This window comes from Epinephelus lanceolatus, chromosome 23 (genome assembly GCF_041903045.1).
Source record: "Epinephelus lanceolatus isolate andai-2023 chromosome 23, ASM4190304v1, whole genome shotgun sequence".
In the NCBI taxonomy this organism is placed as follows: domain Eukaryota; kingdom Metazoa; phylum Chordata; class Actinopteri; order Perciformes; family Serranidae; genus Epinephelus; species Epinephelus lanceolatus.
The window spans coordinates 19735036-19761780 of NC_135756.1; the positions used below are offsets into that span (position 1 = coordinate 19735036).

A 26745-nucleotide genomic window follows, 5' to 3' on the forward strand; every position below is an offset into this window, starting at 1 on the left:
TCACAAAGCTCAGATCATCTCAAACTGGTTTCTTGAACATGACAATGAGTTCACTGTACTCCAATGGCCTCTACAGTCACCAGATCTCAATCCAATAGAGCACCTTTGGGATGTGGTGGAACAGGAGATTCACATCATGGATGTGCAGCCGACAAATATGCAGCAACTGTATGATGCTATCATGTCAATATGGACCAAAATCTGTGAGGAGTGTTTCCGGCACCTTGTTGAGTCTATGACTCCAAGAATTAAAAGGGGGTCCAACCCAGTAGCAGCAAGCTGCACCTAATAAAGTGGTTTCTCACTGGATTAAACGACAGAGATGTAATGTGTTAATTAGAGTTTCTGGTAGGCGTTAGATTATGTTACTGCTCAACAAAGCCGGGCCAACTGTTTCCCAGTTCCAGTATTTATGCTAAGCAAAGTTAAGCAGTTGCTGGTAGTAGCTTCTATTCAACAAATAATAGTGCAATCAATCATCTCATCTAACCCTCTGCCAGAAAGCGAATAAGTGATTTTCCCAAAATGTCAAACTATTTCTTTAAACTATTTCTTTAAAACCACTGTCTGACTACTCTTTGACTCCCTGCCTTTGTGTTTTTTTTTTTTCTCTTTTCCTTGCAGCCCTGCCGTCTTACCAAATGTTCTGCCAAACTGTGAAACTATCATCAGCCACAAAAATGAAAACTCCAAGACCAGAGATATTAATATTTATGGCTTAATAATAATGCTGATTGTCTTTTCTGTTGCTACATAGCCACTTGTTTTAGACTCCCTGCCTGCTGACTGTGTGAATATATGTGTGCGCGTGTTTTATGAAAAAAACAAAGTGAGTCATGGGTCCCTTGTGTGATCAGAGGCAAAAAGGCAAGACCCTCAAGTCTGCCAAGACACCCCGCACACACGCACACACACACACACACACTTGTGTACACGCTGACTCAGTCCAACTGTACCAAACCGCAGCCCCCTTCCAGTCTTCCAGTCTCTCACACAGTGGAACAAGCCCGTCAATGCAGATGGTGTCGTTCCATTGTGAATAACAGACTGGGCATGTAAGCTAGCTACAGACAGAAACAGCTGAGAATGTACCAGGGAGGCACTTTCCAGTCCATTGAGCGCTCTTCGACTGTCCAACTATCAATCGTCTCAAACGAAGCAAACACAAAAGTTTGATCTCCATCACTGCAGCCGTCGCATGCAATCGCACACTTTTAGTGAGCTGTTACTCCGAGTCCAACACGAACTAAGTGAATTGGTTCTTTTCAGCTACCATCTGTGAGTCTGCGTATGAACGTGTCTCTCTTTCTTCTTTCCCTATATTTACACACAAGCATACCTCCACAGATTTATATATGTATGTATGAGTACTACACATCAACTACAAGCCCTTTCTTGTGTCTGTGTTGCGTGATTGTGCGGCTGATGAGAGACATATGTCAACACAAGTCAAGGCTTGTGCCAGTCCAAACACCAGACGAGACTAGACTGAGGTGGAGAGGGGTCTTGAGTGGACCCAGACACAAGTCTGTGTATAAGTGCTTTCAGGTTAACTCATTTGGTCTGGTACATGTGGTTTATGTAAAGGACTGTGATGCAACTGTACCAGTGGTCCTGCGTGTGCAGCTCCGTGGGTAAAGCATGGCGGCACTAATGCTGCATGAATTATACAGTACAGGCCAAAAGTTTGGACACACCTTCTCATTCAATGTGTTTTCTTTATTTTCATGACTATTTACATTGTAGATTCTCACTGAAGGCATCAAAACTATGAATGAACACATGTGGAGTTATGTACTTAACAAAAAAAGGTGAAATAACTGAAAACATGTTTTATATTCTAGTTTCTTCAAAATAGCCACCCTTTGCTCTGATTACTGCTTTGCACACTCTTAGCATTCTCTCGATGAGCTTCAAGAGGTAGTCACCTGAAATGGTTTCCACTTCACAGGTGTGCCTTATCAGGGTTAATTAGTGGAATTTCTTGCTTTATCAATGGGGTTGGGACCATCAGTTGTGTTGTGCAGAAGTCAAGTTAATACACAGCCGACAGCCCTATTGGACAACTGTTAAAATTCATATTATGGCAAGAACCAATCAGCTAACTAAAGAAAAACGAGTGGCCATCATTACTTTAAGAAATGAAGGTCAGTCAGTCCGGAAAATTGCAAAAACTTTAAATGTGTCCCCAAGTGGAGTCGCAAAAACCATCAAGCGCTACAACGAAACTGGCACACATGAGGACCGACCCAGGAAAGGAAGACCAAGAGTCACCTCTGCTTCTGAGGATAAGTTCATCCGAGTCACCAGCCTCAGAAATCGCAAGTTAACAGCAGCTCAGATCAGAGACCAGATGAATGCCACACAGAGTTCTAGCAGCAGACCCATCTCTAGAACAACTGTTAAGAGGAGACTGCGCCAATCAGGCCTTCATGGTCAAATAGCTGCTAGGAAACCACTGCTAAGGAGAGGCAACAAGCAGAAGAGATTTGTTTGGGCCAAGAAACACAAGGAATGGACATTAGACCAGTGGAAATCTGTGCTCTGGTCTGATGAGTCCAAATTTGAGATCTTTGGTTCCAACCGCCGTGTCTTTGTGAGACGCAGAAAAGGTGAACGGATGGATTCCACATGCCTGGTTCCCACTGTGAAGCACAGAGGAGGAGGTGTGATGATGTGGGGGTGTTTTGCTGGTGACACTGTTGGGGATTTATTCAAAATTGAAGGCACACTGAACCAGCATGGCTACCACAGCATCCTGCAGCGACATGCCATCCCATCCGGTTTGCGTTTAGTTGGACGATCATTTATTTTTCAACAGGACAATGACCCCAAACACACCTCCAGGCTGTGTAAGGGCTATTTGACCAAGAAGGAGAGTGATGGAGTGCTGCGGCAGATGACCTGGCCTCCACAGTCACCGGACCTGAACCCAATCGAGATGGTTTGGGGTGAGCTGGACCGCAGAGTGAAGGCAAAGGGGCCAACAAGTGCTAAACACCTCTGGGAACTCCTTCAAGACTGTTGGAAAACCATTTCAGGTGACTACCTCTTGAAGCTCATGGAGAAAATGCCAAGAGTGTGCAAAGCAGTAATCAGAGCAAAGGGTGGCTATTTTGAAGAAACTAGAATATAAAACATGTTTTCAGTTATTTCACCTTTTTTTGTTAAGTACATAACTCCACATGTGCTCATTCATAGTTTTGATGCCTTCAGTGAGAATCTACAATGTAAATAGTCATGAAAATAAAGAAAACGCATTGAATGAGAAGGTGTGTCCAAACTTTTGGCCTGTACTGTAGGTTCAGCCCAGAAATACACATGAGATAACACAGAGTGAGGTCCACAGGTGTCACTTAAATCTTGAAAGAGATTTATTTCTTTTTATATGCCAAATATAAGTCAAACAAATTGCCTGGACAGCAGAAGCAAGGCCAGCCCTATAAATACAAAAGTGTGATGAGTGATGATGTAAGTGTTGGTGTTTCCCCATTAGCTGTTGCTCTTTCAAAATGAACAGGCGCTGACAGGCAGACAGAGCCATGGACACTGACAGTCCACTATTCCTCATTGTCTGCAACCAATGTGCCATAATAGCATGGTGGAATTAGCAAGCTAGATAAATAACTAGCCAGCCGCAGGCAAAATGGCAGTTTTGGACGGATGGCCAATGGCTGCACAGCCTCCACCAATCATGTGGGGACGTACATCCCCAACCAAAGCTGAAGAGAGTAGAGGTGTGTTGAGAGAAAAAGAGTTTGATCAGTGGGTTTAGCTCCAGAGGAAGCAGCTCCCTTCTGCTGTGTGACTGTGTGTTCACACCAAATGCGGTGCGAATTTTTGTGTCACATCACTTACACAAGTTTAAACGCTGGAATATTTTGAGTTGACACGCTTCGTACATGTGAATTACTCATGTCATACACGCATGAAATCAATGAATTGATAAATGAACGTCTGCTGGTACGTCCTTGGCATTATATGTTCTCAGAGGATCTCAATGCTGATTGGCTGTTGCAGCGCGAATTGGTCACTGAAGTTCAGATTTTTGAAAAATTGCGCTATTCGCTTCATTTGCGACACTTAATTTGCATATTTCGTTTCGCTTCCATCGCACATGTCTAATCGTGTCTTTACATTGACTTTACATTCAATTCACTTGTGTGAATTGTTTTATTCGTTCTAACAAGTATTTAGGCTATGTGAATTTTTGGGCTGGACCGCAACAATCGGGCCAGCGCTATAAGCAAAACTCAAGGCGAAAGAAAGTCCAACTGTGACTTGGAATACTGCCGGCTACTCCCTGTTTCAAATTAAAGGTTAGGGGGGAGGTCCTGCCTCAGGTGGAGGAGTTTAAGTATCTCGGGATCTTGTTCACGAGTGAGGGTAGGATGGAGCAGGAGATTGACAGGCGGATTGGGGCGGTGTCAGCAGTGATGCAGGCGCTTAACCGGTCCGTTGTGGTGAAGAGGGAGCTTAGCCAGAAAGCGAAGCTCACAATTTACCGGTCGATCTACATTCCAACCCTCACCTATGGTCACGAGCTCTGGGTAGTGACCGAAAGAACGAGATCGCGAGTACAAGAGGCTGAAATGAGTTTCCTCCACAGGGTGGCTGGGCTCAGCCTTAGAGATAGGGTGAGGAGCTCGGACATCCGGGGGAACACGGAGTAGAGCCGCTGCTCCTTCACATTGAGAGGAGCCAGTTGAGGTGGTTCGGGCATCTGGTAAGGATGCCTTCCGGGCGCCTCCCTTGGGAGGTTTTTGGGGCATGTCCAACCGGGAGGAGACCTCAGGGCCGCCCCAGGACACGCTGGAGGGACTATATTGCCCGGCTGGCCTGGGGATGCCTCGGGGTTCCCTCAGAAGAGCTGACGGAAGTGGCTGGGGAGAGGACTGTCTGGGCTTCTCTGCTGAGGGTGCTGCCCCCGCGACCCGGACCCAGATAAGTGGAGGACGAGTATGAGTACGAGTACGGTTTTAAGGTCAAGTTCTGACCTTTTCTTTTGGTCTTTTCTCCTTCTGTAAAACCATGTAAAATGGATTCACACAGGGTCTGAAATTAACATCCACCAAGCGCTAAATGCAGGTAGAGTTTCAGTTTGACAAATAAATCTCCGAGGGCTACCAGCCACATTGGCGAGTAAATGTTTGTACCAAAATAAACATATGATAAACACTAAGGCTTCATAGTCTGAACCAAGATGGCAAACTCTAAATTGCCTCCATAGGCCATAGGCCCTCTTTAAGTTTGTATTTATCATAATACATTATTACTTAATTCAAGTGGACTGAATCAATTGTATATGTGACAAGAAAAATAAAAATGTATTATTCTGGACGGTAAAAAATATGCTTGGCCAGTGGATTTTTTCATCTGCCAGTCCACTTGGCCGGTGAGTCAAGAAGTTAATTTCGGACACTGGTTTCAAATGTTCAATGACTTATCCAGCACTCAGGGGCGTTTACAAAAGTTCATCCAATCAAAGACTTTAGGCAACTAGCTAGCAACACCACACCTCACCCTTTTGGGGTAATAGTAGATAGCTGACAGAGCAATATGCAGATAGAGATGTGTGTTTGGATATCAGTGGGCAACACCTTTGATTTCATTTCCAAAGCAATGTGGGGGATGTGGCAGAGGTTTAATTTATTTATCTCTCCCTTGTCCTGCTTCTGATCTCACAGTGAGGGAGCTGTGTGTGAAGCCAACAGTCCACTCAGCAGCGGGCTCTACTGTATCCGCTGTATCAAGCTAATGTCAGCAACTCCCCGGCTTTTAGCGGTCCAATCAAAGGCAATGAATTAAATTTAAACCCCTCTTGTAACTGTACACTGCTCAAATATTTCACTGGGAATTGTCACAGTACAGGAGCTGAGGATGCTCTGACTTCTGTTTCATGAGGACTTTAAACAAACTAATGAAACTGTTCACTTTTATTGCAAAAAAATAAAATAAATCACTCTACTTCCCTTTATAGTCAATGAACCATCTCCAAACCAGTTGGACCAGTGCTATTAACGCTCAGACCTTTTCTAAGAAGGGCCGGACTTTTCCTGCTGAACAGCTGTGATGTGGAAAACTAAAGCCACGGTCAGCTTGCAATATCCAAGACACACATTCCAGCTGGGACCATGACAAGCCCACTCAGGCCAAACCCTCCCTGTGGTTCACCTCATGCCCATACCAGCTCAAATTAGCCCTTCCAGTCTAGTATTACTTCCCACTCCAGCTCCTTCTGGTCAGTCTATGGCAACCCAAAGAAAACTGTCTCCTTGTGTCTGCAAACATGGAGAAGAAAGCCCTCAGGGTTTTTGATACTTCGGGTATATTGCTCTAAATACTATGCAGACTGTTTATTGCTGCCATTGCCATCTGCACTGAAGCAGAATAAAGTTAGGTCTGGACATGAAATGTGGTTGCAAGATGTCTCTTATTTTGGACCATGGAAAAATAAACCTGTGAAAAGAATGTGAGGCCTTTTTGAAAAAAAGATGGTAGGTGATTTGTTGGCCCTGTGTGTTCAACTGTGGACATTAGCATTTAGCTGAAAGCTCTGCTGTAAGTACAGCCTCATGGCTACTCTTGTTCTTTTTGTTCTATTGTCCTTCACGAACACATTCTCACTCCAACCTCGTCACACATTGACGTCTGGTCATGGACTGTCCACGTCCAGATACGACATGAAAGGTACCCTGGGTGCTTTGGTTGTTGCCTGTTACATGCATACAGTCTCTTTCAAAATAAACACCCTGATCTGACGTTCTTTTTCCTTCAACAACAAACGCACATGGTTGGGTTTAGGCAACAAAAGTAAGTGGTTAGGTTTAGAGAAAGGAACAGGGTTTGGCTTTATAATCTTTCGGGACCCGAACGCCACTCTCTCAGGTGAAAGTCGGTGGTGGTTGGACCCATCCACCACCCCTTCCGCCCACCCCACTCGGACTTTCACTGATGTAACCTTTGTTCTTGTCCCACCGTGTTTCCAACTGATGCAGCCAGTTGTCGTTAAACTTTAAAGGCAACCGGTCGCGTATCATGAGGGCGTTATAGGACGCCTTTTTTCGTCAGTGTCTGGCATCACAAGTCACTGCCCAAGTGCCGGATTTCGACAATTTCGGAGTGAGACCGGGTTGCGTTTTTATTGTAAAGCATGCGCACGTGCAACATAAACACTGTGCCTTTAAAAACAAGCCGTAAGGACTTTCATGAAATTGTGATGTCACAACTATGCTATATAAAGGTAGAAAGTGCTGTTACAGTCATTCCACAGCTGCAATGATGGTACAGAGACACCGAGAGTGAGATGTGGAAGACCTGTAACTGCTGACCAATCAGAGCTGACTGGGCTTCTTTGGAAGGTGGGCTTAAAGAGACATTTTGCAAAAACATAGCATTTCAGACAGGGGGTGAATAGTGGTATATTCAGGCTGACAGCATCAGGAAAATAAAGTGTTTTATTGACATACAAGCATGTAAACATGTTCTCATAGAAACCCAAAATACAAGTATGTTCCTGAAAATGAGCATAATATAAGATCTTTAAAAGTTATTAGCTAATGTATTTCTCAGCCTCTGTGTTTGACAAATGGTTTGTTGCCATTGTCTTAAGTCCAAATGAAACCGACCCCCACACTGAAAAAGTGAGTTACTTCTGTATGTCAAATAGATTATCTAATCAATCATCTCGCCTTCAGCACTTTATGCAGCGCCGTATTTGGCTGACAGTTTTATCAGTCTGTTCACAGTTTAGCAAAGGTCCTGCATGCGAACAAGAGAGCAGTTTAAAGACCTTGGGGTCAGTCTGTTAACAGTTTGTTGTTTGATTTTTATATTGGGTGCTAATTATAACACATTTTATGTTTTGTTAACATTCCTGGCTTCGTTTTGAGTACTTCTACACTCCAAACACATTGGGTGGATTTTGCAGGAAGACCGCAATCAGACAGTGCTGCCAAAAAACCCTTCAGATACTTGTTGCACTCAGAGCATGATTATGTCATAAGTTGTGATAGAGATTCAGTTACCACCGTGCTCTGGACAGACACATACTGTATCATTGTGTCTGAAACTGTTGAGCAAATGGAATAATAATTATTCTGGAATTTAAATCTTTCTAATGGCTTTTCAAACCAAAACAATTTACGAGTCAGTGTTTTAGAAAAGTAAGGGACAGCAAGTACTCAGCACAAGTGTGCGCTCAATCAAAACAAAAACCACTGAGTAAATGCTTAAGTCTGCAGTGTTTCTCTGTGTGGAATTTGTTTTGGGGAACAGGGTGCAGGGAGGGTAGACGTGTAACTCATCTCCTGAACATCATGTGTCTCCCTGTATCAGCTTTAGTATGCCCTTATCCAGAAAGTTCACCCCAAAATTAAAAACACATTTTTTTTCCTGTTCCCTGTAGTGCTTTTTATCAATCCAGATTGTTTTGTGTGAGTGGCTGAGTACTGGAGATATCAGCTGTAGAGATGTCTGCCTTCTCTCCAGTATAATGGAAATCGATGGCTCTCAGCTTGTGGTGCTCAAAGCGCCAAAAAAAAGTTACATTTGAAAAACCTCAAAAAGAATGTCTCTCACCATAAATCATGACCCGGTTACTCAAGATTATGCACAGACCTTGTTCTGAGCAGTTTCGTGTAGGAACTATTTTCTTTCCAAATAGCTACACCTTCTGACTGTATCAGAGGGGCACAGAAGGAAGAGTGCATCTACTCATAGACGAGAGGCTCGTCAAGACAACAACTAGTTTGCTGCCCTTATCCCAATCCCAGCCTATCCCACAGGTCGCCAGACTATCGGAGCACTGACACACAGAGACAGACAACTATTCACGCTCACATTCACACCTACAGACAATTTAGAGTCACCAATTAACCTGCATGTCTTTGGATTGTGAGAGGAAGCTGGAGTACCTGGAGAAAACCCATGCTGACACAGGGAGAACATGCAAACTCTGAACAGAAGCGCTCCTCCACCCTGGAGTTCGAACCAGGAACCCTCTTGCTGTGAGGCAACAATGCTAACCACTGCAACACCATGCCGCTAATATATAAATTCTTAGAAAGATTCTACATGTTCAAGGCAGAGAAAATACTTTCGTGTGGAGGTTGTGCATCAACAAAGAGGAGTCGATCTTGCACTTTATGTTTTATTGTCCCGCTGTAGCCTTATTTTAGGATGAAGTTCAGAGGCGGATAATGAACTATAATAATAAATACACAATCAACTTACAAACAGTGATTTTAGGAGACTTAAGTTGCTGCAAATCAGAGATCATGTAATTTTGTAATACTGTTTGGCAAAGCATGTATAATAAGACAAAAAAATATGTACACAGATTAAAACTATCTTGAAACATCGAAATGAAAACAATAAACCTTGAAATCCCTAAATGGATGGGGAAAACTAAGCCTTGGGGAAGGGTGAAAATAAAAAATGACAAGCCGAGTGCCATCTAGTTCCATTATATTGGAGAGAAGGCAGACATGTCTACAGACGATACCTCCAACACTCAGCAACTCACACCAAAACAATCTAGACTGATAAACAGCACTCCAGGTAAGACGAAACATATGTATTTTTTGATTTAGGGGTGAACTGTCCCTTTAAAACTCCTTTTTCATTCTTTGGATTCTCACACTCCTCATGAAACTGAAAGTTAAAGCAATAAATGTCAGCGATGCAGTTACAACACGAGTAGTAGCACACCACATATGCTGCATACACATTATGTAGGGTCGTGTTGCATGATTAAGTAGAAAGTATAATTTAACCAGGTGGTTTGGCGGGACTTCAGTAGTGACATTAGCCAAGGGGAGAGGAAGTTACACCGCTCTGCTAAAGAACCAAAGGTCAAAGTGCAAATGTGTGAATGAAGCAGAGGAGGTCTACACAGACACACACACACACATGCAGACACAAAGTGTATATTATAAAGGTATATTTATGCAGATGTACACAAAGAGAGACATTAACACAGAGAGGAGACAAATGTTGACACATGCAGTGTCTGTGTATGTTTTCTGAACCGTCTGTGGGCTGAAATGGGCCGTTTGGCCTCAGCAGACCGGAGGACACACAGACAGGTTGTCTTCTGACACCATCACAACCCACCTACACCGGGAAGAGGCGGTGAGAGAAATACAGATGGAGGAAGCACGCATATTCGAAAACCACAATGTTTCACACTGGAAATAAGCCAGAGGGAGTAAGTGAGAGACAGACTAAAGTCCTAAGGATGAGATTAATGTCAGAGGCTGAAGCTACATGGGACATAAAATATCATGATGTCAGCTGGAGGGAAATTCCCCCTGGCAAAGGGAGAGGGAATTGTTTGGTTTCAGGTGACACTGCTGCGCTTCTGTTAAGCCGAGAACACACAAGAGGGTTGTTTTTTTAAACCCTAACCAACAGAGGAAACAGCACATATTAGCAATACAGTAGATCTCAGATCATATTTGTGTTTCAAAATACAGGATCCCTTCCAGATGTTTCCAAATTCTAGTCATAAAAATCAAACATGTTTCATATAAACATTTGACTCTGACTGGTCCGGTGGCAAGACATGAATCCTAAACTGCTGGTAACCGTCCCTATTTTTTTCCACCCAGTACTGCAGGGACATTACATAATTACACTAAAACACATGTGTCCCTGGCTTAAAGCTGCACTAATCAATATTTTTATATCAACAATAGATCAAATTAATATGTCAGTGTGAAAGGGGTCACTTGTAAGGAATGAACCAACAGAGAATTATCAAACTGTGCTGTTCCCCTCAGCTTTATGGTGCATTTTAACATCTTTCAGCTCATTATTTTGGTTGTAACTTAACTGGTGTGGATCACTTTCATCGTTGTCATCAAGCGTGCTTTCTGAGGCAGCTGTTTTAAGTAACAAAGCTCTAAGAACTGACAGTTAACTGCCTGCCCAACACAAAACAGCACATAGACAAGTTAGCAACTACCTGGTGAACATAGTGGAGCATTTAGCAGCTAAAGAGCAAGATATTTTTCTCTAGAGTTGGTTCAACCTGCTGAATCAACCAAAAATAAGCGACAAGGGCCAATCAATGCCAATGGTGCAGGAAACACTGCAGAAACTAGGGCACTCACTGATGGCCCAACACTGTCCAACATCCGACCATTGGCTTGGTGTGTTAGGACCCTTTGATATATAGACTTTATGGTGGTATACACTCACCGACCACTTTGGTAGGTACACCTTGCGAGTACCAGGTTGGACCCCTTTTGCCTTCGGAGCTGTCCTAATTCTTGGTGGCATAGATTCAACAAGGTGCTGGAAACATTCCTCACAGATTTTGGTCCATATTGAATCATAGCAACATTGGTACTAAGGGGCCCAAAGTGTGCCACGAAAATCTCCCCCACACCATTACACCACCACCAGCAGCCTGAACTGTTGATAAAAGGCAGGATGGATCCATGCTTTCATGTTCTGACCCTAATATCTGAATGTGGCAGCAGAAATCCAGACTCATCAGACCAGGCAACATTTTCCAGTCTTCTATTGTCCAGTTTTGGTGAGCCTGTGTGAATTGTAGCCTCAGTTTCCTGTTGTTAGCTGACAGGAGTGGCACCTGGTGTGGTCTTCTGCTGCTGTAGCCCATCTGCTTCAAGGTTCGATGTGTTGTTGGTTCAGAGATGGTCTTCTGCAGACCTTGGTTGTAACCTTGGTTGTTATTTGAGTTACTGTTGCCTTTCTATCATCTTGAACCAGTCTGGCCATTCTCCTCTGACCTCTGGCATCAACAAGGCCTATTATCCCAGAGAACTGCCGCTCACTGGGTTTTTCCTCTTCTGGTACCATCCTCTGTAAACCCTAGAGATGGTTGGGTGTGAGAATCCCAGTAGATCAGCAGTTTCTGGCACCAACAACCATGCCACGTTGAAAGTCACTTAAATCACCTTTCTTCCCCATTCTGATGCTCCATTTGAACTTCAGCAGGTCGTCTTGACCATGTCTACATACCTGAATGTATTGAGTTGCCACAACATGATTGGCTGATTAGCCGGTGAGTGTATGTCAAAGTTGTGTTCACAGCTTGTTCCATTGCCCCTAATTGGCCAAAAATGTTGCTCCTCATTGACATATTTGTCCATGACAGTTTGCACACTCAACCAGGTCAAGGAATCAAGCTCAACTTGAAACAGACAAAAATCTTGTTGCACCTTTGCAAACAATGTCACAGCCTCTCACCTGCAAAGCCTTGAGGCTGCACAGTCACCTGCACTGTCTGCCAGTAGAGGCTCTGCATGCTCCAATAACACTGGACTGGGCCACGGGGGATGGAAAGAGTTCAGACCTCTACAGCAAACCATCCAGAAACACAAGGGGCCACTGTGTTACAGAGAGAAAGCGAGAACATGCAGGGAGAGGCTGCAAAAACAAGCACAAGGCTTTTCTCATCTGTTACTTACAGAAAAATGTCAAAAATTCAGTCAGTCAGTCAGGGAAGTTAATCACAGTAAGAAACAGAGACAGAGAGTTGGAGGGCAACAAGGAGCGAGCTTAAAGGTGAGTCTTTTTTTTCTCAACCTCCCAGCAAGCCGACCTTACTTTGTTTCCTTTGGGCTAAACTCCCTTTATGTGTGGGAGTACATGTGTGCCCAAAGGTCTCTGGCTTGTTACCGTGTAACAGACTCTCCATCCAACAAAGAGACAGAGACAAAGAAAGAATGACACCCCAGACCATGAGAATGTAAAGAGAGGAGGAGGGAAAAAGACTAACCACAAGCCCTGAGTCCTAAAGGATGAGATGGTGACACAGACAGACATATACCATATATGTAGGGAGAGCAAGCGAGAAAAAGAACCCTCACACATCCCTGAGAGCCTAATTGAAACCAGACATTGCCGCAGAAAAAGGAGGAGAGGCGAGAGGGGAAAAAGTTAAAGAGAAAATGACACTGTTTTTTTTTTTACAGAGGGTCAAAGGGTGTGAACTCACGCAAACAAACATGAGCCAAATTTGTGCCTTTGTGTGTTCCCTATACCCATGAGAAATCAGTTTTCCCCTTTTCTCTGGGGACTACACCACGAGAATAGCAACTAGAAGTCTTAAAAAAGGTCATTGTCCCATGCACATCCATTTCTGAGTCCATTCTCCTGTGTGTGTGTGTTTGTAACAAGCGGCCAGCTTTCAGCTGACGTTATGCAGGCATCAGTGTGTGTGTGTGTGTGTGTGTCTCCCCCCCAGTTTCTTGGCTGAGTCTGACCATGTTCTAAAACTGTGAATCTACGAATCACTCAGCTCTATCATAAAAGCGGGATTACCGTAGAGCCGAAATGTGTCAGGTTTATAAATTCTGGGCCAGATTTATTACATTTATTTTGACGTTACGTAATTTTCTGCAGTGTTTTCGGATTTTATTCTCCTCCAACAAAGATCTTGAGTGCCTCTCGAGCTGCTTCATCAGAATGAGGGAGTTAAAAACTGTCATGAGATGCTTAACAGAGCTCACACACACACACACACACACACACACACAAACCAGTGTCTCTCCTCTCTAACCAGCTATGTCCCTTGCTTTGTGTTGGTGCCAGACACATCTGCACCTAAACACCCAACACACACTCACACTTCAAGCACAGCTCTCCCGCTACACACCCTGTCTCCTCTTACTATAAAGTCCTCCACTTAAACTTAACTGCGGCAAGCTGAAACAGCAGAAAGTTAAGTAAAAGGGAACTCTCGCACTTTGTAATCAGAGTAAACTTGCAAGTCAAGCTTTTTCTCCCACCCACCACCCCGCACCCGTTTTTGCGGCGCAGGATTCCAGAGGGAAACTACACGTTGCTCTGCTCTACGCTGCTCTGCGCTGCATGAGACTGGAATTTTACTGAAACTTAGACAACGGCATGTAAATCCATGCGCAGATGTACATGTAGCTGTGCTCACACGCATATAAATGCTTATATAGAAAGACACAACTTGCAAGTATACATGCAAATTTTGCAGGATTGGGAAATCTCAAAACTCAACACTGAAGTCTCCAAACTTTTAACAGGATAAAGACTTGGCCGTGTATTCAATGAACATGAGTCATTAAGTGGGCATGACTATCCACACTCCTTACAGTACAAAGAGGCTCCAAGTGGGTAAATGAACCCAGTGGGGCTCAGCTCTGTATGTTGAGCCTCATGGGGAACTGAATCATACCTAATCATACTAGTGTGAGTGCATTGTAAGTTATGGTGCATGGGACCACCAGCCGGTTACATAACAAAAGCAGCGAGGAAGCATCTAAAATTAGCAGCTGAATGTTTGCTTTGCTGCAGAATTTCTCTGCAATTTATCAGCGTCAGGGCGCAACAACCCTCCGAAAACTTGGCACAACTTCGGCAACATATTGGAGTTTGTAGTAGATAGAGAGCGCTTACGTCAGGACATTCTCAAATACTGAGCTGGAGCGAGATGCAGCTTAAATGTAATGAGTACAGTAATTCATTGCTTGGAGTTTTTCCATTCATATCTTCGCATGTTTGCAGTGTCATCATTTGTTCTGGAGACATCCAAACTGCAGATAATTCGATCAATGTCTGACACTGAACATGTGTTTCAATGTTGCGTTTGCCACAACTTCTATGTAAATGACTTACAATGAAGCACTTAGTCATGATAGGCATGCGCTGATAGTGGAATTGTAATGTTGAGAACTTACTGAGGGACAAAGGAAAAAGAAAAAGGGGGGATGTCACACTTGTAAAACCTTCAAAAAAGATTTGAAAAGAAGAAGAAATAATACTCTCACTGGTTTACACACTGTGCAACATAATAAGCATTCCACATGAAGATTAAAGTAATATTGTGCTTTTCCAAGCCTTCAGGGTTTCAGATTTTGTCACCAAAAACCAAACTGTGGTGCCAAACAATACTTGGCAAAAAAACAAAAAAACAGAAAAGAAGAAAAGTCCTCTTGAATATTGCATCAGGAAGGATTTGGGATTTGCTGCTGCTTTGAGAGGAGAAATCTTTTGTAGGTAGGCAGATCTGGGGCACTTTGGTACAATATGAAGGGTTCAGTCCTACCTGTGCAGGGAGAGAATCTGGCCCAGGCTTGTCCACTAGGACCTGCAGATCTCCGGTTGGTCCCGCGTCCCCGGCTCCTAATCCTGTCATGAGCGCTGTGTCGAAGCCAAGAAAATCTGCCTGGCTGCCTATAAACTTAGAGCCTGGAGTGAGGGACGAGCGACTGGCTGCTTCTCCAATCTCTTGCTCTCTCTCTCTCTCTCTCTCTCTCTCTCTCTCTCTCTCTCTCTCTCTCTCTGGCGGGCTGTGCTGAGTGATTGACTACTGCCTCATACAAGCTGCCTCTCTCTCCTTTTTTCTCAGTCCTTTGCTTTTCACCCACTCAGCTGGATCGCACTGACAATGCGAGGAGTTTGAGAGCGAGAGTGAGTAAGGCTGATTCTCAAAGGAGCCACAAGTCTGTGTCTGGTTTAGCATTACACACACAAACACACACGTGTAGGACGGCTGCAAACCCTGCACTGGTCCCCCACTTCTGTTAAACTAATGGACTTCCTCCAGGATCTGCTGCTAACTGGCCTATTAGACTGAAACAGAGAAGGAGAGATTGGGCGTCTGGGTGGCAAAACACTCACCCACCTGGTTGTGTGTGTGTGTGTGTGTGTGTGTGTGTGGTGTCACGCTCCGAGCCTAGGAAATGGAAATCTTATCAGGTTTATTCCAAAACAGCCTCAGTCCACATCCAACATCTGCCTTTGATCGCGGCCTCAGAGGGTGATCTCTTCTTTGTTATTAGGCCTCGAATGATGTTACCCTGCATGTTGGAGGCAACACTTTGGGTTTTCTAAACAGTTTGCAACCCATCATCTGGACTGCATCACTTCACAGTAGTGCAGAGGTGGAACTGACCATGAATACAGTGTTGTGGTTTGGCCTGCTACTTTTTAGCCATGCTAACAGCTAGGGCTGCCCCCTTTGTAGTCGAACAAATGTTAGTCAACCAGAAAGGTCATTAGTCAGCGAAATTTCATTGGTCGCCGAGTTGCAGAGAAAAAAAAAGAAGAAAAATGTGAAATGCTATTTGAAGCTGCGCCTTGTCAATAAAAATCAAAACCTGTATGACTGGACCATGTGGGAATTTCATTTGAAAGGACAGACACAGGAAGAGGCCACACTCAGCAGTCAGACAGGAGTCAGGTTACAAACAGATCACAGCCGACGTATATCTTTCCCTTCTTCTGTAAATATTCCGTCTGATAAATATGGAAAAGTTGATCATGTTAGTGCAGGGCTACCCAGAGCTTTACATCTGTCCCATGGATGATAGGCCTACACACTGATAAATGGCGCCTGGAAGAAGATCAGCTCTGCACTCAGGATTTCAGGTAAATAGCAACCGCAGATGTAACCTGCCAGTGCACTCTTGAAAGTTGGCACAGAAAAGGCACGAGAGTAGCCTTGTGTGACCTTGTGTTTTCCAGGTGGTTAAAGATGATGTACGGCCCCTGATTTTCAGGGCTGGTACCTGCGGTTATTCCACAGGCTAGTTAATAACATGTCGGGCAGGAAATCCAAAGTGTGGGATCATTTTGAGAAGGTGAAGGACAAACCCAAGGTGATATGTAAACTCATCTTCATTGGTCGACTACAAACATGACGTATCATCTGAAACATGGAAGTAGCTACATGCCCATTAGCCCACAGCGTCATTAACAGGCGGCTCGCTCAGTGTGTGACGTGCACTTGTAGATAAAATATAGGCCTATATTAATGAAAGTTCAATAGTACGGTTTTGTATTTCTCTGTAATGTAGCACAGTGTTAACAATGTTACTGATACTATTCTTTCTCACACCTTCAACTCAAACCATTGTGTTGCCCCGCCCAAAATATATCATTTAATAATTACATTAATATTGTAAACATGCAGCAAAACTAGTCAACTAAAGGCCCTAAATGATGACTATTGGTAGACTAAAAATATTCTTAGTTGGGGGGGCAGTCCTACTAGCAGCACTTTCCACCTTGGTCTAAACTGAAATATCTAAGTAACTACCAAATGGATGATACTTTATAAGGGCATTCATGGTTACCAGAGGATGAATCTTAGTGACTTTGGTGCCCCCCTGCCTTTTCTCTAGCACCATCAGGAGGACATCATTTTTATTTTATCGAATTCAAAAGCCATTTATTTGGCAAAGTTGGTTGGTTTCACTATAACACATGCCATAAGACATACAAAAAAATGTGCTTTCGCAACACATTCTCACTCTGACCTTGTCACATATTTGGTCATGGACCTTCTATGTCCTGATACAACATGAAAGGTACCCTGGGTGTGTCGCTTGTTGACGTTCTGGGACACCGTGTCAAGTTCTGCATGTTACATGCATTGTCTTTTTTCAAAATACACTTCTGTTTTCAGAGAAAATTTACTGTTTAAATACAGTCGCTTTCAAAATAACGTAACGTAACTGTAACGGCCAAATGTGACGTAGCTGTGTGTCTTTGCATACACATGTCCTGCCGATGTAGTTTTCAATAATCCACTCGACGTCCATGTAAAGTTGGAAAAAACGAAACACTTTTATTCCACAAGTGTCACAAAAAACTATCCACAGAATTGGCCTTTCTTAATGAAAACTATACAGGACAGGACACGGTATGAAAACCGTGTGTCTCTACAGCTACTCTAGGGTCCACTAATTTCCCAGCTCGACAGCCCACCGAGAAGCCCGTGTGTGAGGCTGCTGTCTCTTAAAGCTACAGTACCCAAGTTTCAAAACTCACTGAAATAGCTAATTCTAGACAGAAAGGATTAACAAATAATCAAATTCAATGAAACATACTTACTTATACATGACACTTAGGCCATTACTGAACTTCCAAACTCAAAGCTTCAATATAAAATGTATATGTTAGAATAATGTAAGGAAAAAATAAGAAAATCAGCAAACTTAACCTTGCCTCATACAACGTCAGTGCAACAACATGAATTGACCTTATTTTCCTCCAACAACTAACATACGTGGTTAGGTTCAAGCAACAAAAACACAAGGTTGGGTTTAGGAAAAAAGAACAGGGTTTGGCTTTATAATCTTAGGGGATGCGAACATGGCTCTTCTGGGTCAAAGTTGGTGTTTGTTGTCAGAGTTTAAGTCTTTCTAATTTTTTTAAGCCAAGTCTAAATGTCAAGTCAAATTTGTGACTTACCTGTAGTGTAATTAGTCTAGATTGTTTTGGTCAGAGTTGTGGAGTGTTGGAGATATCGACCATAGAGAAGAAGGAAGCGTGCATCTACTCATGAACAAGAGACTCATGCTTGTGACTGTTCACAACAAGGTCTGTGTATTATCTTGAGTGACTGAGTCATGATTCTGGAAGGAGACATTGCTGTTGAGTTTTTCAGTTGTACCTTTTTGGCACTTTGAGCACCACAAGCTGAGTGCCTTCTAGTTCCATTATATTTAAGAGAAGGCAGTGAATTGTTCCATTCATCTTAAAAAAAACTTCCCGTAACTCTGCTGCATAACACGAGACTACAGACACATCACTTTCATGCTGTCTGATTTCTTTGACTTTCTGTGATAAATCATGTGTGAGCCTCCAGTGTCCTGGTGTCTTTAAATTATGTCTAATTGTTTTTCACTGTAGTACATCACTATATTTACTTCTGAAGCAGTGAAGATTCCCACAGTGGCTCAACACTCTCTACCATTTGTTGCTAACACAAACCAGTTGGCCTCTCTGACACAAAACAGCTCCCACACAAATAGTTTCATCTACTAGTAAGGGGCATTCTGTGTAATTTTGTGGAGCCAGAGGACAGTAATCCCAGCTAATCAACATACTGCTGCTCACTCTGTCCTTCTCCTCTCCTCTCTTCCCTTCTCTTCTCTTCTCTTCTCTGGATCAACACTGAGTCAAACAGCTCCATATTAGGACCACCACTCCGCACTGGCTTAAATAGATTGTTTACTGCCAAACACTTCGAACAGCTTGAGGGCACTTACACCAGAACAACTGTTTTAAGTATGAAGGGAGGAGCTGGGTTGGAGACCTGAGGCGCTTTGCTGCTAAAGCCATAAAACAGTCAACCTGTCTGCTTAGCAGTGGACATCGGACGTACAGTAAGCCTCCACATTTAAACATGCTAGCGCCTACTGTACACACACGTGTGCAAAAGTATGCATGCATACCGGGACACTCTTTACAAGATAGGCACAAACTAACATCCATATAAGCTGCATTATGCACTTCCTCTATCAAACCTAACTTCATGCATGTGCCCGAGTGTGTGTTTGTGTGTACGTTCATACCCAGGGATGAACGTTGTGTGCCAGGCCAGCTGTGGTGCCAGCGGGGAGATGAAGGATGTGCACCTTGTTAAAATGCTTCAGACACATTCTTCAAAGAGCCAGGTTGACTTTTGAACCCAATGCATCCCTTTCAGACATGTTTATAGCCTCTGTGTACTACATAAATGTCTAAATAAATCTCTGATGAGACCTCAGTGCGTGGACATGTCTAATTTTGTCAAGAAAGGTAGTTTTAGGGCATCTTTATCCTTTGTGGTATCTTCAAAAAAAAACACTATCTATGCTAGATAATATCAAAAAACAAAGCTTGCAGACTCTGAAGTTTCAAGTCTCTGCTAATGAAGTCTAAATGAATGGAAACCAAGGGCTCCCTGGGAGGTAGGAAATCCATCTAAATGCCATTATAATTTATTTTAATTGTATACTTTGGAGACAGGTTGACAGTTATGTAACGTAAACATGAAAAACTGCCTTCTAATTAGGCTAAGATTGCATTTCCTTCATATCCAGCCCTCGCCACAGGGAAAACATGTTGCAAATGGTGGCTGCAATGCTTTCCTGCCCCAAATCCTGCTGGAAAAAAATGCATTCTTCTTCACTGATTTCGTCTCTAGTTTACAAACTAGGGTGACCATATTTTGATTTCCAAAAAAGAGGACACTCGACCGGCCACGACCCAGCCTACTTAAATGATACTCACAGTTTACTCAAAGATGCCTTCTAATTTTAATATATTTAAAATTTATATGTATGGATAGAAAATTCAGTTATATTACAAAATAATATCTCTCAAAGACAGAAATTCAGATTCAGGCCCAGGGGACACATAGGCTACACAGACTAGAGTGTGGCGATCTGAGCCCGACGGGTTCCGACAGGTCGGGCCGGGTTTGGTCAAAAATGTATAAATTGTATTCGGGCTCAGGTCGGATTCGGTCAGCTTTCAGTGAAAATGTAGTGTAAAAATAAATAAAATCCTATTGTCTGTCGTGTTTATTGCTTGGGCACTGTTATTTACGTGACAACACCTGAACATAACACACACAGACACACATTGGCTGTTTGTTTCTACCTCTCTCCTCGCTGGAAGTCTCGGACCTCCAGCCGCCCGCCTCCGCCTTGATTAAACGCTGAAAATAAAATAAAAGAGGGAGACAGGTTTTTCCTATTTTATCTTATTTTGTTTTATTTCTCCCTCTCCTCTCGCTAGAAGCGTCGGACCTCCCGCCTCCCGCTCCCGTCTCAAACACGGAGGTCTCCCTCTCCGCAGCTGAGCACCCACGGCGCACGCCCGACCTGTTAAATAGCCTGTAACCACTGTGTGACACAAATTCGGTTCGGACAGAAATATAATGCCTGTGCCGCACTCTAACACAAGCACACACAAACACACGGAAAACCGGACGTTATCATCAGTTTATAAAAGACCCCCGGACGCCCTGGACGGGACGTGAAAAGTGGACATGTCTGGGCAAAAGAGGACGTTTGGTCAGCCTATTACAAACTGAGTGTATAAGTTTGATGTCAGAAGTGGCAGTGTTTCCAGATGTAGCAGGCAGCTCATTTCATCACAAAAAAAGCTGTAAAAATCCACTATAGGCTCAGCGATGGATTACTGAACAGGCCTACCTGGCACAGGCCCAGGGGCGCAAAGTGTCAGGGGCCACTCTGGCCTTCACCTGCAAAATGTCACTCAAAGAGACATGAACTGACTAGAAAGAGACTCAAAATGAACACAAAGAGACACAAAACAACTACAAAGAGACACAAAATGACCACTAAGAGACAAAAACAACCACTAAGAGACACAAAACAACCACAAAGAGACACAAAACAACCACAAAGAGACACAAAATAACCACTAAGAGACAAAAACAACCACTAAGAGACGCAAAAGAACTACAAGGAGACACAAAACAACCACAAAGAGACACAAAACAACTACAAAGAGACTGAAAACGACCACTAAGAGACACAAAACAACTACAAAGAGACTGAAAACAACCACTAAGAGATGCAAAACAACTACGAAGAGACACAAAATAACCACAAAGAGATGTAAAACAACTACATGAGACACAAAACAACTACAAAGAGACACAAAATAACCACTAAGAGACATAAAACAACCACAAAGAGACACAAAACAACTACAAAGAGACACAAAATGACCACAAAGAGACACAAAACAACTACAAAGAGACACAAAATGACCACAAAGAGACAAAAACAACCACTAAGAGACGCAAAACAACTACAAAGAGACACAAAACAACTACAAAGAGACACAGAATAACCACTAAGAGACACAAAAAACTACAGAGACACAAAATGACCACTAAGAGACAAAAACAACCACTAAGAGACGCAAAACAACTACAAGGAGACAGAAAACAACCACAAAAAGACACAAAACAACTACAAAGAGACTGAAAACAACCACAAAGAGACACAAAATAACCACAAAGAAAGGTAAAACAACTACATGAGACACAAAACAACCACTAAGAGACGCAAAACAACTACGAAGAGACACAAAATAACCACTAAGAGACGCAAAACAACTACGAAGAGACACAAAATAACCACTAAGAGATGTACAACTACATGAGACACAAAACAACTACAAAGAGAAACAAAATAACCACTAAGAGACAAAAAACAACCACTAAGAGACACAAAACAACTACAAGGATATGCAAAATGACCACTAAGAGATGTAGACAACTATATGAGATGCAAAATTAGCACTAAAAGACAAACAGACATAGACATAACGACTACAAAGAAACACAAAAAAACGTGTCTTGCTTCTATGTAGAAGAGGTGGGGCCTTCTGCATGTCCTATACATATTTTTTAAGTGTAAATTTCAAGGGCATGTTTAGTGAGCTAAAATTAGTTCGTAATTAATTGGTGATGTCACTTGAGTCCGCATTGATTGGGGCTGATGACAAGTTTGAAAATCTGAAAAATTTCTGGGCGTGTGGACCATAGCCAGCCCGCTCCTTATCTCTGCTCGAGGCTAGCAGCTTCAGGCTACATTAGCTGCTACTAGCATAACATACCCGAATCTCCGACCAAAGTGTCAGCAAAAGGGTTGCATCGTGGGTAATGCAGAAACCAGGTTTTGACAATGAAGAATACATGGAATAAAGGGGAAAAAGCTGATGTCTCCAGTTTTGCTGCATCGATTTTGATGATTTTAGTCTGTCCATTGAGTCAGTGTCATGAGAGTGCAATGCTAAACCAATTGAGAACTCTTTTCTTCTCTGTCCGGGAGATGAGAGTTTTTTTTATTTATTGTATCAGCAATGGGACACCATTTGATCTGAGACGTACATGTTTTGTCAATTAACCTCTGTCGTCTTTGCCTCTTTGTTTGTGAGAGAGAAACATGCAGACAGACAAGGAGAACAGTTCCCAGCCTGTGTCCCATGCTTCTCTACCTGGCCACAATCCACGACAGACTGGAAATGCATTGGAACAACACATGTACACACAAACGCAGCCGTACGGATGCAGCTATTTAGACAAACCAGATGACCCCATATCTCCATCTGCTGCGGCTATAAACTTTAATCCTATTTAATCAAAGCACCATCCGCTGAATCCCTCCCATTAAAGTCTGCAGCACTGATTGAGTCCACGCTCCGCAGGTAATTGCTCACTTCAAAGAAAACGAGCGTAAATCACTCTTTAAATGAGGAAATCATGTCATGTTTTTTTTTTACTCTTCTTTATTTTCTCAGTCTTTCCCTTCTCACTATCATGTTCTCACTGTTCATCTGTCTTCTGGCTTTTGATGATTTATTTGTTTTGCATAATTTCTTCTCACTTTCTCTCTTTTTCTTCGTTGGGACACTATTAGAGATACTGGAAGACTGGACTAAAAGTTTATGTTGAGTGTCATTTTACGCTGAATAATCACTATGTATTTCTAATACAAATAACCTTGCAATTATGCATCACCCTGAGGAGTGTAGGCCATCTGGTATGTGTCTGTGGCTAGACAAAAGAGCAATAAGACGGGGAAAAAAACATGACAAAAGAAATAAGCAAAATTACAATCAATGATATGTTTTTGTATCTGCAGGATCAATTACATACCACATAATAAACTGTGTGTCAGCTACAATCTATCTCTATGGGAGTCACATCGGATTAAAGGATCATAACTACAGTAAACCGCAAAGACAAATGAAGGCTGGATGCAGAGTGAATAAATAGAAGGAGACGTTAAATACATCTAAATAGGTGTCATAGAAGGGAATAACATAACATGTCGGCCTGCAGTTCATTGTGCTGTAATGACTAAAAAATGACTTAACTAACTGTGTGTTCAGAGTAATGACATTCATTAATCCAGGCCAACAGGAGGGTGGAAAGGGGACCGTCTGGATACTTTTTATCATCTGGTGCTGTCACAATTTGAGAGCCCGAGCACCACAACTGATAAATGAATCCCATCTTACTGTAATGTAAGTCATCTTCCTGTTGTGCAACAAACTGGAAGTTTTAGTTTTATTTTGCCAGATAAATAAAGGGAACCATCAGGCATGTGTAGAGTGGGTCATTCAAAAATAACAAACCAAAAATTATAGTGATAAGATGCTTGCATGATTGCTCTGGTGCAGTTGATAGTTCATCTGTACAAGATCACGCAGTGAGCTTTACAGTGGTTTGGCAATTACTGCTGTCTGCAACTAAACTGTAAACATCAACAGTTAATCACATGACTGTATATAAAGTGAAAGTGGTCATTTGTAGAGATGAACCCACACTGAATTATCACCCAACTCTGTAGTTCCCCTCAGCTCTACACACACTTTAGCCTCTTTTAGCTCCTTGTTTTCATTTTACAGCCCACAGTTTACAATAAGTGTAAGGCTTAGACTCAATGCTATGCTAATGCTAGTTGTTTTATCAAATATGTTTTAATAAAACCAACTCTACCCTACCTGCGTGGAACCAAACAGCAGAAGGCAACTAGCTGATGAACATAGTAAAACCTTTAGCAGATAAAGTGTCAGATATTTCCTTTAAAGCCCAGACACACCAAACCCACATCAAAGAACTAGTGGTAACTAAGGACAACACCTCACGTCGCTTCTGTCTCAGTGAAAACGCTGGTAGTCTGTATTCATCATTCAAAAAGGGAAACCAGAAGACCGAGAGGACAGATTCAAGATGCTAGTTTGCCAGTTTGCACATTAACAACACAACCCAACATTAAAAAAAGGAAGGATACTTACGGCTAAAAAAAAATCTTATCTCACAGTTTCAATCTCACGCCCTCTTGACTTTATCCATTTTGTTTACTTTCCTCACTTCCGTTTATCTTCTACTATTAACCAACACATTTTAGAATACTTTGAAAATTAAAAAAATGATTCACAATTCTTATTAACATAATTATCTAGAGCAGAGTGATTTCACCCACAGACGGGCTCCAGTATCTGTGCCACCAAGTCAACATACTGAATCAGCTGGAAAAAAAGCAGGCAAGGGCTGGCTAATGCCGCTGGTGCAGGACACACTGCAAGAACTAGGGCAATAATCATTGACCGACGGCTGACAGTTGGCCTACCGTCGGCTTGGTGTGTCGGGGCACTTTATGAGTTGGTGGAGACCAAAGCTGAGCAAAAAGGAAAGTTAGTATTGCACTTACATTCATCAGGTGGCCTGACATATGATTCCAACTGAGTGCAAATGTTGCTCCATGTCTGCTGGTGCAACAGACAGCTATTTTCTAATGTTCGCTATATCAACTTATACGTTGTTAATTCTTCAATGTTGCATTCACAACTTCTGTTTGTCCAAATTAAAAACAAAAGTCAATGAATACTGCTTTAAAGGTTCTTTGTGCGACATTCATAGCATTAGCAGCAAACCCCAAGTTGCTATGTAATGAAACGGTGGAGTAATGGCGTCCTGAGCAGAGAATGAAGTCATACTCCCTCTCTGTGTGTTGTAACCCGAGCTTCTCTGTGGTTTGTTGTGGCTCATTGCTGCTGCTTTACACTGCACTCATATAGCAGAAGCGTAGGGCCCACACTCCAGTTCGCCCATGGTAAACACTGTTAGCTCTGTCAGCACTGTTGCCATTGATTAGCACCGTTACTTGAGTTAGCACTGTTAGCCACTAGCCACCACTCAGCCAGCTCCATGCTGAGAACTGTGTCCAGATAGCTCATATGCTCTGAATTTGACATTGAGGCCCTTTAAAGGATAGTGATGATTAGTACTTGAAGCATTTTATAATCAACAGTGTCCCTAATCATGAAATCTTTTTCATATATATGCAGCAGCTAATGTCTTTCCAGTGTCATCTATCACTCAGTTCACACAAACAAATCAGTGGCTAAAGCCCTTACTCCCCTCTGTCAGACTGACTCAACTGACAGTGGCTAAATTGGCCAGTGGATAAACCATTTTATCATCAAGCTCTTTCTTGCCCCTAATGGCCGTATCCCATTTCAGAGTTATCACCGTTACAGCATAGCTCTTCTCCCTAAAGTGATAAGATAACAAGACGGAGAATGGATACGTTGTCTCCCAGTTCAGATGGATTCTCTCTCTGAGGATCCAAGGGGATAAAACTATGCCAAACAAGAACAAGCTAATATTAATTGCAACAACTTTGGGGAGTATTTGGGGTGGAGAAGATTAAATGCTTACTAACTCTCCCCTGGGAACTTCTCTACTGTTGCTGAATATTACCTACACTCAGTTTCACTCATCCTTCTTCTTTAAATTGACCTTCAGACATTTCCCACCAACCTGAGGGTCAAAATCCAACCTGTGCAGACAACAGCTTAAATTAAACTCACATTAACCCAGAGGATGCATAGCTGTTCTCCCTATGGGGAGTGCAGAGTGAGGTCACCACGACGAGTTATCCAGCACCGGAAAATCCCCCTGCCAAGCAAACATTAATCCAAGGAAGCCCCATGTTTTCAGAGGCTGGAAGGAAATAGAGGTGTATTCATGTTAAACTCATTTGCATAGAAAGTTTGGCTGCCTGTGGGACTTTGTATTAAACTGTCAGTGGCTGGAAGCTTGAACTTTGAGACAACAATAGAGTTTGCAACACGACAGAAAGCATGTCAAGGATGAGGTGATCAGTTTGGGATTTATGACTGTCAGAAAAACAAACTAATTTTTATGACTCTTTTGGCAAACATGTCATCCGACAGTAAAGTTGTATGGTTTTTAACTGTAGTTTTAAACACGTAAAAACGGGGGGGGGGGGAATGCTTTCTTTGGCTGCATCTCGTCATTTAATATTCCACATAAAGAACAAGTGGATTTTTTAATGAATCAGATTTTCTGAAAATAAATGGCTTTGTCTTTGAGCCATTAGGCCAATTCCTTAATTGCTTAAAGATGGTGAAAGAATGTCAGTGTTGCTGCTTAATGTGACTACAGTA

At 42.7% G+C, this 26745-nt stretch overlaps 1 protein-coding gene across 1 annotated transcript in view; it reads right to left on the reverse strand.

Annotated features, from left to right (window-relative positions):
* Window positions 1-15388, reverse strand: part of lrrc17 (leucine rich repeat containing 17) — a 44261-nt gene extending 28873 nt beyond the window's left edge. The window contains exon 1 of the mRNA XM_033614736.2: window positions 15056-15388. The gene's annotated coding sequence lies outside the window, so the exon portion shown is untranslated. The remainder of the gene's footprint in view (window positions 1-15055) is intronic.
* Between the last annotated feature and the right edge of the window lie 11357 nt (window positions 15389-26745).